Source organism: Cebus imitator, unplaced genomic scaffold (genome assembly GCF_001604975.1).
Source record: "Cebus imitator isolate Cc_AM_T3 unplaced genomic scaffold, Cebus_imitator-1.0 Scaffold713, whole genome shotgun sequence".
Lineage (NCBI taxonomy): Eukaryota > Metazoa > Chordata > Mammalia > Primates > Cebidae > Cebus > Cebus imitator.
Genome location: NW_016108028.1, coordinates 141,390 through 156,787, shown reverse-complemented (window position 1 = coordinate 156,787; position 15,398 = coordinate 141,390). Strand labels below are relative to the sequence as shown.

Genomic DNA, 15,398 nt, shown 5'->3' with positions numbered 1-15,398 from the left:
GTGGATGGATTATATTTATTGATTTGTGTACGTTGAAACAGCCTTGCATTCCAGGGATGAAGCCAACTTGATTGTGGGGGATAAGCTTTTTGATGTGCTGCTGGATTTGGTTTCCTAGTATTTTATTGAGGATTTTTGCATCAATGTCCATCATGGATATTGGCCTGAAATTTTCCTTTTTTTGTTGTGTTTCTGCCAGGTTTTGGTATCAGGATGATGCTGGCTTCATAAAATGAGTTAGGGAGGAGTCCCTCTTTTTCTATTGTTTGGAATCATTTCAGAAGAAATGATACCAGCTCTTCTTTGTATCTCTGGTAGAATTCAGCTGGGAATCTGTCTGGTCCAGGGCTTTTTTTTTTTTGTTTGGTAGGCTGTTATTATTGCCTCAATTTCAGAAGTTGTTATTGGTCTATCCAGGGATTCAACTTATCCCTGGTTTAGTCTTGGGAGGGTGTATGTGTCCAGGCAGGAATTTATCCATTTCTTCTAGATTTTATAGTTTATCTGCATAGAGGTGTTTATAGTATTCTTTGATGGTAGTTTGTATTTCTGTGGGATCACTGATGATATCACCTTTACCATTTTTTATTGTGTCTATTTTATTCTTCTCTCTTTTCTTCTTTAAAAGCCTAGTTAGTGGTCTATCTATTTTGCTAATCTTTTCAAAAAAATCAGCTCCTGGATTATTGATTTTTGGAAGGGTTTTTCATGTCTCTTGCTCTTTCAGTTCTGCTCTGATCTTAGTTATTGCTTGCCTTCTGCTAGCTTTTGAATTTGTTTGCTCTTGGTTCTCTAGTTCTCTTGTTTGTGATGTTAGGGTGTCAATTTTAGATTTTTCCTACTTTCTCCTGTGGGCATTTAGTGCTATAAATTTCCCTCTTAACACAGCTTTAGCTGTGTCCCAGAGATTCTGTTATGTTGTTTCTTTGTTCTCCTCGGTCTCAAATAACTTCTTTATTGCTGCCTTAATTTTGTTTCATTTAACCAGGAGCCAATCAGGAGCAGGTTGTTCATTTTCCACATAATTGTGCAATTTTTAGTGAGTTTCTTAATCCTGAGTTCTAATTTGATTGTACTGTGGTCTGAGAGACTATTTGTTATAATTTCTGTTTTTTTGCATTTGTCAAGGAGTGTTTTACTTCCAATTATGTGGTCAATTTTAGAATAAGTGCTACGTGGTGCTGAGAAGAATGTTTATTCTGTTGATTTGGGGTGGAGAGTTCTGTAGATGTCTATTAGGTCTGCTTGGTCCAGAGCTGAGTTCAAGTTCTGAATATCCTTGTTAATTTTCTGTCTCATTGATCTGTCTAATATTGACAGTGGGGTGTTAAAGTCTCTCACTATTATTGTGTGGGAGTCTAAGTCTCTTTGTAGGTCTCTAAGAAAATTGTTTTACGAATCTGGGTGCTCCTGTATTGGGTGCATATATATTTAGGATAGTTAGCTCTTCTTGTTGCATTTATCCCTTTACCATTATGTAATGCCCTTTTTTTGTCTTTTTTTATCCTTGTTGGTTTAAAGTCTGTTTTATCAGACTCTAGACTTGCAACCCCTGCTTTTTTTGCTTTCCATTTGCTTGGAAAAAAAATTGCCATCCCTTTATTTTGAGCCTATGTGTGTCTTTGCATGTGAGATGGGTCTCCTGAATACAGCACACCAATGGGCCTTGACTCTTTTTTTTTTTTTTTTTTTGAGATGGAGTTTTGCTCTTGTTACCCAGGCTGGAGTGCAATGGTGCCATCTTGGCTCACCGCAACCTCCGCCTCCTGGGTTCAGGCAATTCTCCTGCCTCAACCTCCTGAGTAGTTGGGATTACAGGCACGCGCCACCATGCCCAGCTAATGTTTTGTATTTTTAGTAGAGACAGGGTTTCACCATGCTGACCAGGATGGTCTCCATCTCTTGACCTTGTGATCCACCCGCCTTGGCCTCCCAAAGTGCTGGGATTACAGGCTTGAGCCACTGCGCCCGGCGGTCTTGACTCTTTATCCAATTTGCCAGTCTGTGTCTTTTAATTGGGACATTTAGTCCATGTACTTTTAAGGTTAATATTGTTATGTGTGAATTTGATCCTGTCATCATGATGCTAGCTGGTTATTTTGCACATTAGATGATGCAGTTTCTTCATAGTGTCATTGGTCTTTACATTTTCGTGTGTTAGCAGTGGCTGGTACAGATTTTTTTCTTTCCACATTTAGTGCTTTCTTCAGGAGCTCTTGTAAGGCAGGCCTGGTGGTGACAAAATCCCTCAGCATTTACTCATCTGTAAAGGTTTTAATTCTCCTGCGCTTACAAAGCTTAGTTTGGCTAAATATGAAATTCTGGGTTGAAAATTCTTTTCTTTAAGAATGTTGAATATTGGCCCCCACTCTATTCTGGCTTGTGGGGTTTCTGCAGAGAGATCCACTGTTAGTCTGATAGACTTTCCTTTGTAGGTAACCTGACCTTTCTCTCTGGCTGCTCTTACCATTTTTTCCTTTGTTTCAACCCTGGAGAATCTGACGATTTTGTATCTTGGGGTTGCTCTTCTCAAGGAGTATGTTAGTGGTGTTCTCTGTATTTCCTGAATTTGAGTGTTGGCCTGTCTTGCTAGGTTGAGGAAGTTCTCCTGGATAATATCCTGAAGTGTGTTTTCCATATTGATTCCATCTGTCACTTTCAGGTACACGGATCAGTCATAGGTTTGGTCTTTTCACAGAGTCCCACATTTCTTGGAGTCTTCGTTTGTTCCTTTTCATTCTTTTTTCTCTAATCTTTTCTTCATGCCTTATTTCATTAAGTTGATCTTCAGTCTCTGATATCCTTTCTTCCACTTGATTGATTTGGCTATTGATACTTGCGTGTGCTTCCTGAAGTTCTCGTGCTGTGTTTTTCAGCTCCATCAGATCATTTATGTTCTTTCCTAAACTACTTATTCTAGTTAGCAGTTAATCTAACCTTTCATCAAGATTCTTAGCTTCCTTGAATTGGGTTAGAACATGCTCCTTTAGTGCGAGGAGTTTGTTACTACCCACCTTCTGAAGACTATTTCTGTCTATTCATCAAACTCATTCTCTGTCCAGTTTTGTGCTCTTGCTGGAGAGGAGTTATGATCATTTGGAAGAGAAGAGGCATTCTGGGTTTTGGGATTTTCAGCATTTTTGTGCTTTTTTTTTTTTTTTTTATCTTTTTTTTTTTTTTTCTTCTTTTTTTTTTTTTTTTTTTTTTTTGGGATTTTCATTTTTTTTTTTTTTTTTTTTTTTTTTCTCATCTTTGTGAATTTATCTACCCTTGATCTTTGAGACTGATGACCTTTGGGTGGGGTTTTTGTGTGGGGGTCCTTTTTGTTGATGTTGATGTTATTGCTTTCTGTTTGTTAGTTTTTCTTCTAACAGTCAGTCCCCTCTGTTGCAGGTCTGCTGCAGTTTGCTGGGTGTCCACTCCAGACCCTATTTCCCTGAGTAACACCAGTGGAGGCTGCAGAACAGCATAGACTGCTTCCTGTTCCTTCTGCTGGAAGCTTCATCCCAGAGGAGCACCCGCCAGATGCCAGCCACAGCTCTCCTGTATGAGGTGTCTGTCGACCCCTGCTGGGAGGTGTCTCCTGGTCAGGAGGCTTGGGGTTCAGGGAACCACTTGAGGGGGCAGTCTGTCCCTTAGCAGAGTTGGTGTGCTGCGCTGGGAGAATCCGTCTTCTCAAGATCAGCTGCTCTCTTAAGGGCCAGCAGGCAGGAATGATTAAATCTGCTAAAGCTGCGCCCGCCCACAGCTGCCACTTCCCCTAGGTGCTCTGTCCCAGTGAGATGGAAGTTTTATCTCTAAGCCCCTGACTGGGGCTGCTGCCTTTCCTTCAGAGATGCCCTGCCCAGTGAGGAGTATTCTAGAGAGGTAGTCTGGCCACAGCTGCTTTGCTGGATAACGGTGAGTTCCACCCAGTGTCAACTTTCCAGCCTCCTTAGCACTGTTGGGGAAAACTGCCTACTCAAGTCTCAGTAATGGTGGACGCCCCTCTCCCCAGTAAGCTTGATTGTCCCAGGTCGACTTCAGACTGCTGTGCTGGCAGCAAGAATTTCAAGCCAGTGGTTCTTAGCTTGCTGGGCTTCATGGGATTGGGATCCGCTGAGCAAGACCACTTGGCTCCCTGGCTTCAGTCCCCTTTCCAAATGAGTGAACAGTTCTGTCTTGCTGGGTTTCCAGGTGCTACAATTCCTGCAGCTAGCTCAATGTCTGCCCAAACAGCTGCCCAGTTTTGTGCTTGAAACCCAGGGCCCTGGTGGTGTATGCACATGAGGGAATCTCCTGGTCTGTGGATTGCAAAAACAGTGGGAAAAGTGTAGTATCTGAGCTGGATAGCACAGTCCTTCATGGCTTCCCTTGGCTTGGGGAGAGAGGCCCCCAGCTCCTTGCACTTCCTGGGTGAGGTGATGCCCCACCCTGCTTCTGCTCACCCTTCATGGGCTGCACCTACTGCCTAACCAGTCCTAATGAGATGAACTGGGTACCTTAGTTAGAAATGCAATCACCTGCCTTCTGTGTTGGTGTCGCTGGGAGTTGCAGACCAGAGCTGTTCCTATTTGGCCATCTTGCCAGATCTCCACTTGTTTTTAATTCTTTTGGTGGTTAACACTATAATGATAACTTCTATGTTTATATCACTGTTTCTGATTTATCTACTTATTTATTATCTGTTAATGCCATGCTATGAATGATGAGAAATACATCTCATTTAGATGACCTCTTCATTTGCTTCCTTCTTCATTTGTTTTGCTAATTACATATTTTTTATTCTCCTTTTTGTTGTCATTGTACACTTAAATACAGATGCTCCTTGACTTACGACAGGATTGCATCCAGCTAAAACTGTCACAGTTGAAAATACATTTACTTTACCAAACGCCATAGCTTAGCCTAACCTACATTAAACATGCTTAGAACACTGACATGAGCCTACAGTTGGGCAAAATCATCTAACACAAAGCGTATTTATAATGAAGTGTTGAATATTTTATGTAAGAGCATCCCACTGTATATCACTAGCCCAGAAAAATAAAAGTCAAAATTTGAAGTACAGTTTTTACTGAATGTATGTTGCTCTAGCATCATTATAAAGTCAAAAGGTAGTAAAGTGAACCACTGTAAGTTGAGGATGGTCTATACTATGCTTAGACTTTGATTTTTTGATCCATCAGTGTAGGTAGTAACTTTCGATTTGCTACAAAAGAGTATGAGAAAAGCACCATCCCCACACTTGCCTCCGTTTCCACTCCCTTCTACTCCAATTTTTCTATTCACCTCCCCATTTCTCTCTTTCCTACATTTATATTTATAGTGTTAGGGTTTATAGCATTTGCATTTTGTTCTGTAAATACAATTATTTTTTCTGCATTTTACCTGTTGATTTACTCTAGCAGTTGAAATCAATAACTTAGTTTATGACTGATAGTTTATGCTTGTACAAATATTATTTGCTACAGAATACTGAGTGATTGACTCAGAAGATGAGAAACTAATCCAGTATCTCTAAACCTGGGTTATACAAAAAAGAAGAAAACAAGCATCAAGGCTGGGTGCAGTGGCTCACACCCTGTGGTCCCAGCATTTCGGGAGGCTGAGATAGGAGGATTGCTTGAGTTCAGGAGTCTGAAGTTCAAAGTTGCTGTGGGCTATGATTGCCACTACTCTCCAGCCTGGGCAACAAAGCAAGACCCTGTCTCAAAAAACCCCAACAATAGCAAAAACGTGCCTCAAGGCCAAGTGGATTCTTATTTCTTATACTGCATAACTTGGTCAAATCATAGCTTATTAGAGTTTGCTTTATATTTTATGTTACATTTTTAAAAAGTTATTTGGTTTCACTTAGAGTTTCAAATTTGCATTTTTTTTCTCTTGACATACGCTTTTCTAATTACATTGCTAAGAATTTCCAATTTTATATTATTTTAAAATTTAATTTACTTGTGAAGAAGTTATAAATATGCACAACACATAATTAAAAAGGAATTGATGGATGTACACCAAAAAGTTAGTCTCCTTTTCATCACTGTCCCTTAGCCATTCAGTTCTTCTTTCCAGAAGCAACTTCTCTTAATAGTTTTGTGTAGTCTTTTAAAGACATTTTATGCATTTGCAAGCACTCAAGCATATTATTTTCTTTTCCCACACATGGTAGTACATCATGTGAAATTTCTTTTTGTTTTGTTTGCATGCATGTGTGTGTTTTTTACTTAGCAATACACCTTGAAAATTCTTTCATATCTATATCCATATTTATATCTACATCTATCTTGCTGATTTTTCTTTTCGTAAATGGGATAGTGTTCCATTATGCGGATATGCCATAATTTGTTTAACTGGGCCCTGCTGATGTCCGTTAGTCAATTTCTGATTTTGCTATGACAAATTCATGCTTCACCAATATCCTTAGATGTGTGTTTGAATATCTGTAGAAAAAATATCTACAGAAGAATTGTTGGGTCAGAGGAAATGTAGATTATCTTACTTTATTTTTATTTATTTTAATTTTTTAAATTTTGTGGGTATATATAATAGGCATATTATGGGATGCAATGCGCATTTTTTTTTTTTTTTTGAGACGGAGTTTCATTCTTGTTGCCCAGGCTGAAGTGCAATGGCACAATCTTGGCTCTGCAACTTCTGCCTCCTGGGTTGAAGTGATTCTCCTGCCTCAGCCTCCTGAGTAGCCCGGATTACAGGAGCCCACCACCATGCCCAGCTATATTTTATATTTTTAATAGAGATGAGGTTTCTCCATGTTGGCCAGGCTGGTCTCAAACTCCTGATCTGAGGTGAGCTGCCTGTCTCGGCCTTCTAAAGTGCTGGGATTACAAGCATGAACCACCGTTCCCATGCAATATTGCAATACGCAATATTGTGCATGTGTGTTTTTTTCTTTCTTCTTCTTCTTTTTTTTATACAAATTGAATATTTGTGGCAAATCTGTACAAAGCAAGTTTATTGGCACCATTTTCCCTACAGCATGTGCTCAGCTCACTCCACTAGCATTTTTAGCAATAAAGTATTTTAAAATTAAGGTATGTACATTGTTTCATTAGACATAATGCTATTGCACACTTAACAGACTACAGTATAGTGCAAACATAACTTTTTATATGTACTGAGAAACCAAAAAAAATGTGTGACATGCTTTGCTGCAATACTTGCTTTATAGCAATGGTCTGGAATTGAATCTGCAGTATCTCTAGGTATGCCTGTACGTGTCTATCACAGTCTACTTTAAAGTTATATTATACTCACATTGTATAAAGCCTTCTCAGATATTATAGGAATCTTACAATAGTATATTTTCATTTCTTCTCTTCTGGCACGTATGTTATTATTTTCATGGATCTTTTCATCTCTAGAAGTTCAATTTGGGTTTTTCTTTATACCTTCAATGTCTTTAACTTTTTGAATGTATGAAATACAATGAAAATAACTGTCTTATTGTCCTCTGTTAATTCTAACATCTATGTCAGTTCTGGGTTTCTTTCAATTGATTATTTTCCTCACTATTGGTTGTGTTTTCTTGCCTCTGTTTGCCTGGTAATCTTTGATTGCCAGATACTGTGAATTTCATTTTGTGTGCTAGATACTGTTGCATCTATATAAATCTTCTTGAGCTTTGTTCTAGGAGACACTTAAATTACTTGGATAAGGTCTGATCCTTTTGAGTCTTGTTGTGAAAATATGTTAGGCAGGACTGGACCATTGCTTAGTGTAGGGCTTATTCTTCCCCACTACTGAGGCAAGACTGTCCTTAGTTCTCCACCCAATGCCTTGTGAATTATGAGTTTTTCCTGTCTAGTTCCTAGAAACACATTATTCTCAGACCAGTGTGAGTGACAGGAACTGTTCCCACTAATCTTTACAGATGTATTTTTCCTGGTGTGGGGTGTTTTCCTTACACGCATGCATTGATCATGCATATTTGGGGGAGAGTCCCTGCAGATCTCCAGGATTCTGTCTGTGTGCATCTGTCTTATGTCTGGTATTCTGTCCTATGAACTGCAGCTGCCTGGCTCTCTTGGACTCCAGGGCTTGTCTCCTCGATTCAGGAAGTCTGCTAGGCTCTGTCTCAGTTTGCCCTCCTCTGTCACAGTTTGGAAGCTCCCTTGAGGTAATAAGATGAAGAAACTGTAGGACTCAATTTGTTCGTTTCCTGTCTCTCAGAAATCAGTGTTCTTTGTTGCCTGATATCAAATGTTTTGAACATTGTTTTATATGTTTTGTCTGTTTTTTGTTTGTTTGTTTCTTGAGGTGAAATAGTAAATCTGTTTCCTGTTACTTCATCATGGCCAGAAGGGGAAGTCTAGTCATTGCTTTTTCTCTTTGATATTTAATATTTTCTCTCTTTCTCATTTCAGCTTTTTATTTTGAAAAATTTCAAGACTTTGAAATGTTGTAAAAGTTATCAAGGAACACTTGTATGCATTTTCTCTAGATTCACCAATTGTTAACATTTTTTCCAGCCGGGCGCGGTGGCTCAAGCCTGTAATCCCAGCACTTTGGGAGGCCGAGGCGGGTGGATCACAAGGTCAAGAGATCGAGACCATCCTGGTCAACATGGTGAAACCCCGTCTCTACTAAAACTACAAAAAATTAGCTAGGCATGGTGGCGCGTGCCTATCATCCCAGCTACTCAGGAGGCTGAGGCAGGAGAATTGCCTGAACCCAGGAGGCGGAGGTTGCGGTGAGCCGAGATCGCGCCATTGCACTCCAGCCTGGGTAACAAGAGCGAAACTCCGTCTCAAAAAAAAAAAACAAAACATTTTTTTATGTTTGTGTGTTCTCTATCCCTCTCCTCCCCATCTCTCTCTCTCTTTCACATACATTAGCTAAATCATTTGAAAGTAAATTGCAGACATTATGATATTTCATCATTATATAACTCTTAAGAACAAAGTAATTTTGCTATATAACCACAATGTAATGATGAATTTCAGGAAATTTAACATCGTTAGAATATTATCTAATATATGATCTACTTTGGTTGTCTATTGCTGTGTATCAGATGATCTCAAAATTTAGAGGATTAAAGCAACTTACTACTCTTGTATCTCATGATTCTGGGTCAGGGGAATTCAGATATGGTACATTGTGGAGGGCTCCTCTCTGCTATATGATGTTTGCAACCTCAGCTGTGGTGACTCTGAGTGGCTGGGGGCTGGAATAGCTGGAAGGTGGCTGGACATTTATTTATTTATTTTTTCCATATGATTTCTCCACCTGGTTAGTTTGGGCTTTCCACAGTATGGCAGCTTCAGGATAGTGAAATTTCCAACATGTGGCTCGGGTTTCCAAGCATGAATGCCTCTAGAGGTCACTAATAATACAAATTGGCATCCCACACAAGGTCATGCTCTAAGGACATAACATTACCTTTATCATATTCTTGCTCAAAATACATAATTGGTATTTAATCATGAGAAACAATCAGATGAGTCAAAATCAGGAAGCATTCTATGTGACACCAGGCCTGCATGCTTTAAAAATGTCAGTGTCATTAAAGACAAGGAAAATGACAAACTGTTTCAGATTAAAGGAGACTGTATCTGTGTGCTAGTGCTGGCATAACAAAATACCACAGGCTGGGTGGCTTAAACAACAGATATTTATTTTCTGACAATTTTGGAAGCTGGAAGTCCAGGTTGAAGACATCAACAGATTTGGTTTCTTCCGTCCTCTTTCCCCTACTTGCAGGTAGCAGTCCTCTTCCTGAAGTCCTCACATGGCCATGTGGTCATCCCTCTGTGTTATCTATGTCCTAATATCCTCTTCTTGTAAAGACACCAGTCATGCTGGATTAAGGCCCATATTTATGACCTGATTTTAACTGAATTACCTTTATAAAGACCCTGTCTTAAAGTATAGTCACATTCTGAGGTACTAGGTATTAGTTAGAGCTTCAGCATGAATTGTGGGGGCTGGGGAATTGCGGATGAGGGACACAATTCAGAATTCAGCCTGTAACAGAGACTAAAGAGACTTCTTTATGTGCGGTCCTGGATTGAAAATAAAGTTGCTATAAAGTATATTATTGAGAAAATTAGAAATGAATATGTATAGTGTGGTAGATTAAAAATAGCCTCCAGTTTTTTGCATTCCTTTCACTCAGGAATGGGAGCATATTTCCCTTCCTTTAAAATCTTGGCTGGTCTGTGACTACTTTGACAAATGGAGTAGAGTGGAAGTGAAGCTATGCCAGTTCTGAGCCCAGCCTTTACAAGACCGATTCTGCTTCCTCTTTCACTATACGTTGTCAAAATGGGCACAGACCACCAGCCAAGATTTAAAGGGAAGGGAAATATGTCCCCATTCCTCAGTGTGAGGAATGTTAAATAATTTGAGGCTGTTTTTAATCTCCCACACTGTATGCAGTTATTTCCAATTCTCGATAATGTACTTTATAGTAACTTTTTTTCCAAATCCAAGACCAGGTAACAAATTTGGATGTCAAATCTCCTTAGTCTCCTGTAATCTGAAACTGTTCCTCATGTTTCCATATCTTTTATGACACTGACATTTTTGAAGTGTATAGGCTAGTTGTTTCATAGAATGTTCCTTAATTTGAGCTTGTCTGTTTCCTTATTACAGGTGTACGTTTTTGGTAGGTATACAATAAAATAATGTTATGTCCTCAAAGTATCATCTCCTATGTGATGTCATGTCAATTTCTATTATTGGTGGAATTAACTTTAATGCTTGGTTAAGGTGGTATCTGCTAGTTTCCTCCAAAGGAAAGGTCCCCATTTCCCGTTGCAATTGGTAAGTGATCTCTAGGGAATTTTTTTTTTTTAAATTTAAAAAAAAAAAAGCTCTTCTGTATTCTGTGTCAGGGCTGGGGCCCACTACACAATCCAATAGCTATTGTCTGTTAAGTTAAATTTTGCCTTGAGTCTGTCTTTATATTTTAAATTTTTTGGAAAATGAAAAGAGAAGGCTTGTTCTAAAAGAGAAAATAACTCCAACAACAAAAACAAAAACCAAAAAAACATATTTTGAGTCCTTGCATAACAAACTGCAACCTAATTTAGTATGTAAACAAACTGAAACCTAACTTAGAAGCACATTTTTCATATAAGATAGCTGGATCTCAGCCAATCACAAGCAACTGAGCTGCAGACAATTACAGGCTGCCAACTGTTCAGACCATGTCCAAAGAAGGCAAGTGCCTAGTTGTAACCAATCAAGCTATTTCTGAACTTTACTTCCCTGTTCTGTCTATAAATACTAACCCCCTTGCAGAGTGGAGCTCTTTGAACTTTTTCTGGTCCTGAGTGTTGCCTGATTCATAAATTGTTCTTTTCTCAAACAAACTGTTAAATTTAGTTTGTCAAAACTTTTTATTTGAACAGACCTGGTGTTGTGAGATCCAAAGATGTCCTTCTGATGATGACCTTTGGGAGCAATGAGCAAACAGTTGCAGGTATTCCTAAACCCTTGTGCTGATTGTTTCTCACTGCATGTTGGAGGTTGTCATCAGTAAGTCCCATTTGAATATGAGCTCCATAACTTGTGTTGCAACCCTTGAGTTTATTCGAGCATCTTAAATCCAGACTGGGTTCACAAGTTGGGCTGGGTTTCTTATCAGATTGGATTCAACAGAAACTGGACTGGGTTTCAGTAAAAGGTCTCTGGTAGGTAAGGCTACAAGAAGACTGGCAATAATGGGTTCACCTGAATCTAGGAAAATAGCAAATTATCTCTTAGAATTCATCCCTAAAGTATTTTCTGAAAAAAAAAAAACAAAAATAAATATAGAAAACACAAAAACTGACTGATCTGTCATTGAATCTTATAGAGAGAGAAAAAAATGAACCAATCTGACTCAATGATCTAGTTAAAAAACAAGCTGGGTTGGGAAGCTGCCTATCTAACTGAACTGGTCTCCAAAATACTCATTTCTGGCATTCAGCTGGCTATCTTGAGATTCTTGTTTAAGATAAATTTACATCTATAAAAGAAATTTCAGCTTTTGTCTCCCTTTCTGCACAAGGAGAAAGAGGACTGAATCATGGGAAACTCTTGTAACAGGGAAAGAATATGGTTTAAATGTACATAACAAGCCTTGCCTTTGTTTAAGGTACTTTTCACCTTTCTTTGTTTTGGAAAATGATGGTTTTCATGCCTTTGAGACGTCAATTTTCTACCTCATCTTACATGAGAACCCTCCCTTTGAAAACGCAAATTTAGGGAGATGACTCTAGGGAAGAAGAAAAGGCAAAAGAAGAAGAAAAATGAGCTAGGTGCAGTGGCTCATGCCTGTAATCTCAGCATTTTGGGAGGCCAAGGCGAGTGGATCACTAGGTCAGGAATTTGAGACCAGTTTGGCCAATATACTGAAACCCTGTCTCTACCAAGAATACAAAAAATTATCTGGGTGTGGTGGCATGTGCCTGTAATCTCAGCTACTTGAGAGGCTGAGGCAGGAGAATTGCATGAACTCCGGAGGCAAAGGTTGCAGTGAGCTGAGGTCGTGCCAATGCACTACAGTCGGGGCCACCATGCAACACTCTGTCTTAATAAAAAAAAAAAAAAAAAAGAAAGAAAAAAAAGGAAATATCTGGAAATTGCTGAATAAAAAGTGTTCAAAGATTTTTCCTCTCAAAAATATTAGTAAAAGGGTTTAATCATTGATGTGAGTAATCTTGCTCCATTGGCTGGAAACATAATTTTTTGTGATCTAAATATTGTTTTATGAACTAGTGAGTTTCATATTGCTGTGCCTGACACATGGTTAAAATTTCAGAAAAAAACCTGTCAGATCTGCTTCTGCCTGTATGTTTATGTAAGTCTTTACATGTATGTATTTGTGATCTTTTTCTACCTCCAGCTGGTGTTGCTACAATTCATTTATTGTTAAAGTTATTGAATTTCAAAAATTTATTACATTTATTATTAATTAAATTCGTTTAATAAACAATATTATTAAATTAATTATAATTTAGTTTGCTTAAATAATAATAAGCACTAATATAATTAAGTATTCCTAAAGCTCTTAGAAGTATAGGAACTGACCCAAATATTTACAAGTATAGAACTGCGAGTTCAAACTAAGAACAAATGTTCAAATGGAAATACAGTGTCCATTACTCCATGTATATCAAGCACAGCAGCAAAACAAACAAATAAAAAAAAAATCACATATTTAACTTTTAGGTTCTTGCCTTTGTGAGAACTGCCTAATATACATGTACTAATAGGGAAGTAACTTGATGATGGCTAGCTTTGTTTTAATAGGCATATTATAAAGTCTCTTAGGTAATGTTAAAACACATGCTCTTAATGAAGAGACCCCCCCAAACAGGCTTTATGTGAGCAACATGGCTGTTTATTCACCTGGGTGCAGGTGGGCTGAGTCTAACAAGAGAGTCAGTGGAGGGCAGTGAGATGGGAGTTGGTTTTATAGGTTTGAATTGTAGTTTCCATAATTCCCCATGTGTCACGGGAGGGACCCAGTAGGAAGTAATTTAATCATGTGGGCATTACCCTCATGCTGTTCTGGTGATAGTGAGTGAGTTCTTATAGAGCTGATGGTTTTATAAGGGTCTTCTCCCCCTTTTGCTTGGCATTTCTCCTTGCAGCTGCCATGTGAAGAAGGGTGTGTTTTCTTCCCTTTCTGCCACGATTGTAAGTTTCCTGAGACCTTCCAAGCCATGCTGAACTGTGAGTCAATTAACCTTCTTTCCTTTATAAATTACCCAGTGTTGAGTATGTCTTTATTAACGGCGTGAGAATGGACTAACACAATATGCAATTTGAATAAATTTGAGTAAAGATTAATCTGACTCAAATTACATTCATTAACCTATTTAATAAACAGTGCTATGCACTAAATTAGAGAAATAAATGTATTTATTTTAATTTTATTTCAATAGCTTTTAGGGAACAGGTGGTTTTTGCTTTCATGGATAAGTTATTTAGGGGTGATTTGTGAGATTTTGGTGCACCCAACACCCAAACAGTGTATACTGCGCCCAATATGTAGTCTTTTATCCTTCACTCCCCTTTCAACCTTCCCCACAAGTCTCCAAAGTCCATCATATTACTCTTATGTCTTTGCATCCTCATAGCTTAGTTCCCACTTATAAGCAAGAACATGAAATAATAGGTTTTTCATTCCTGAGTTACTTCATTTAAAATAATGTCCTCCCACTCCATTCAAGTTGCTGCAAAGGACATTATTTTGTTCCATTTTATGTCTGAGTAGTATTCTGTGGTGTATATATAGTACATGTTCTTTATCCACTTATTGGTTGATGGACATTTAGGTTGGTTCCATATTTTTGCAATTGTGAATTATGCCGCTATAAACATGTGTGTGTGTCTTTTTCATATAATGACTTCTTTGCCTTTGGGTAGATATCCAGCGGTGGGATTTTTGGATAGAATGGTAGTTCTACTTTTAGTTCTTTAAGGAATCTCCACAGTGTTTCCCATAGTAACTGTACTAGTTTACACTCCCACCAGTAGTGTAAAAGTGTTCCATTTTCAGCACATCCATGCCAACATTTATTATTTTTTGATTTTTTGATTACGACCATTCTTGCAGGAGTAAGGTGATATTTCATTGTGGGTTTGATTTGCGTTTCCTTGATAATTAGTGATGTTGAACATTTTTTTATATGTTGGCTCTTCGTGTGCCTTCTTTTGATAATTTTCTATTCATGTTCTTAGCCCCTTTTTGATGGGATTATTTTTTCTTGCTGATTTGTTTGAGTTCCTTATAGATTCTGTATATTAGTCCTTTGTCAGATGCATAGTTTGCAAATATTTTCTCCCACTCTGTAGGTTATCTGTTTACTCTGCCAATCATTTATTTTGCTATGCAGAAGCTTTTTAGTTTAATTAGGTCTCATTTATTTATTTTTGTTTTTGTTGCATTTACTTTTGGGTTCTTAGTCATGAATTCTTTGCTGAAGCCAATGTCTAGAAGAATTTCTCTGATGTTATCTTCTAGAATTCTTATGGTTTCTGGTCTTAGATTTAAGTCTTTGATTGATCTTCAGTCAGTTTTTATATAAGGTGAGAGATGAAGATCCAGTTTCATTCTTCTAAATGTGGCTTACCAGATTAGAAGATTTTCCCAGCACCATTTATTGAATATCCTGTCCTTTCCCCACCTTATTTTTTTTTGTATGCTTTGTGAAAGGTTAGTTGGCTGTATTTGGCTTTATTTCTGGGTTCTCTATATTGTTTTATTGGTCTATGTGCCATTTTTATACCAGTACCATGCTATTTTGGTAACCATAGACTTGTAGAATAGTTTGAAATTGGGTATGTGATGCTCCCAGGTTTGTTCTCTTTGCTTAGTATTACTTTGGCTATGAGGGCTCTTTTTCGGTCCCATACGAATTTTAGTATTGTTTTTTTCTAGCTCTGTGAAGAATGATAATGGT

General features: G+C 38.2%; 1 long non-coding RNA gene across 1 annotated transcript; it reads right to left on the bottom strand.

Annotated features, from left to right (window-relative positions):
- Positions 1-346: 346 nt before the first annotated feature.
- On the bottom strand, positions 347-14,457 carry LOC108296443. Its single transcript, XR_001821860.2, has 3 exons — positions 14,446-14,457; positions 1,717-1,721; positions 347-486 (listed from the first exon to the last, which is right to left on the bottom strand). It is a non-coding gene; the product is annotated as an uncharacterized LOC108296443 (long non-coding RNA).
- Between the last annotated feature and the right edge of the window lie 941 nt (positions 14,458-15,398).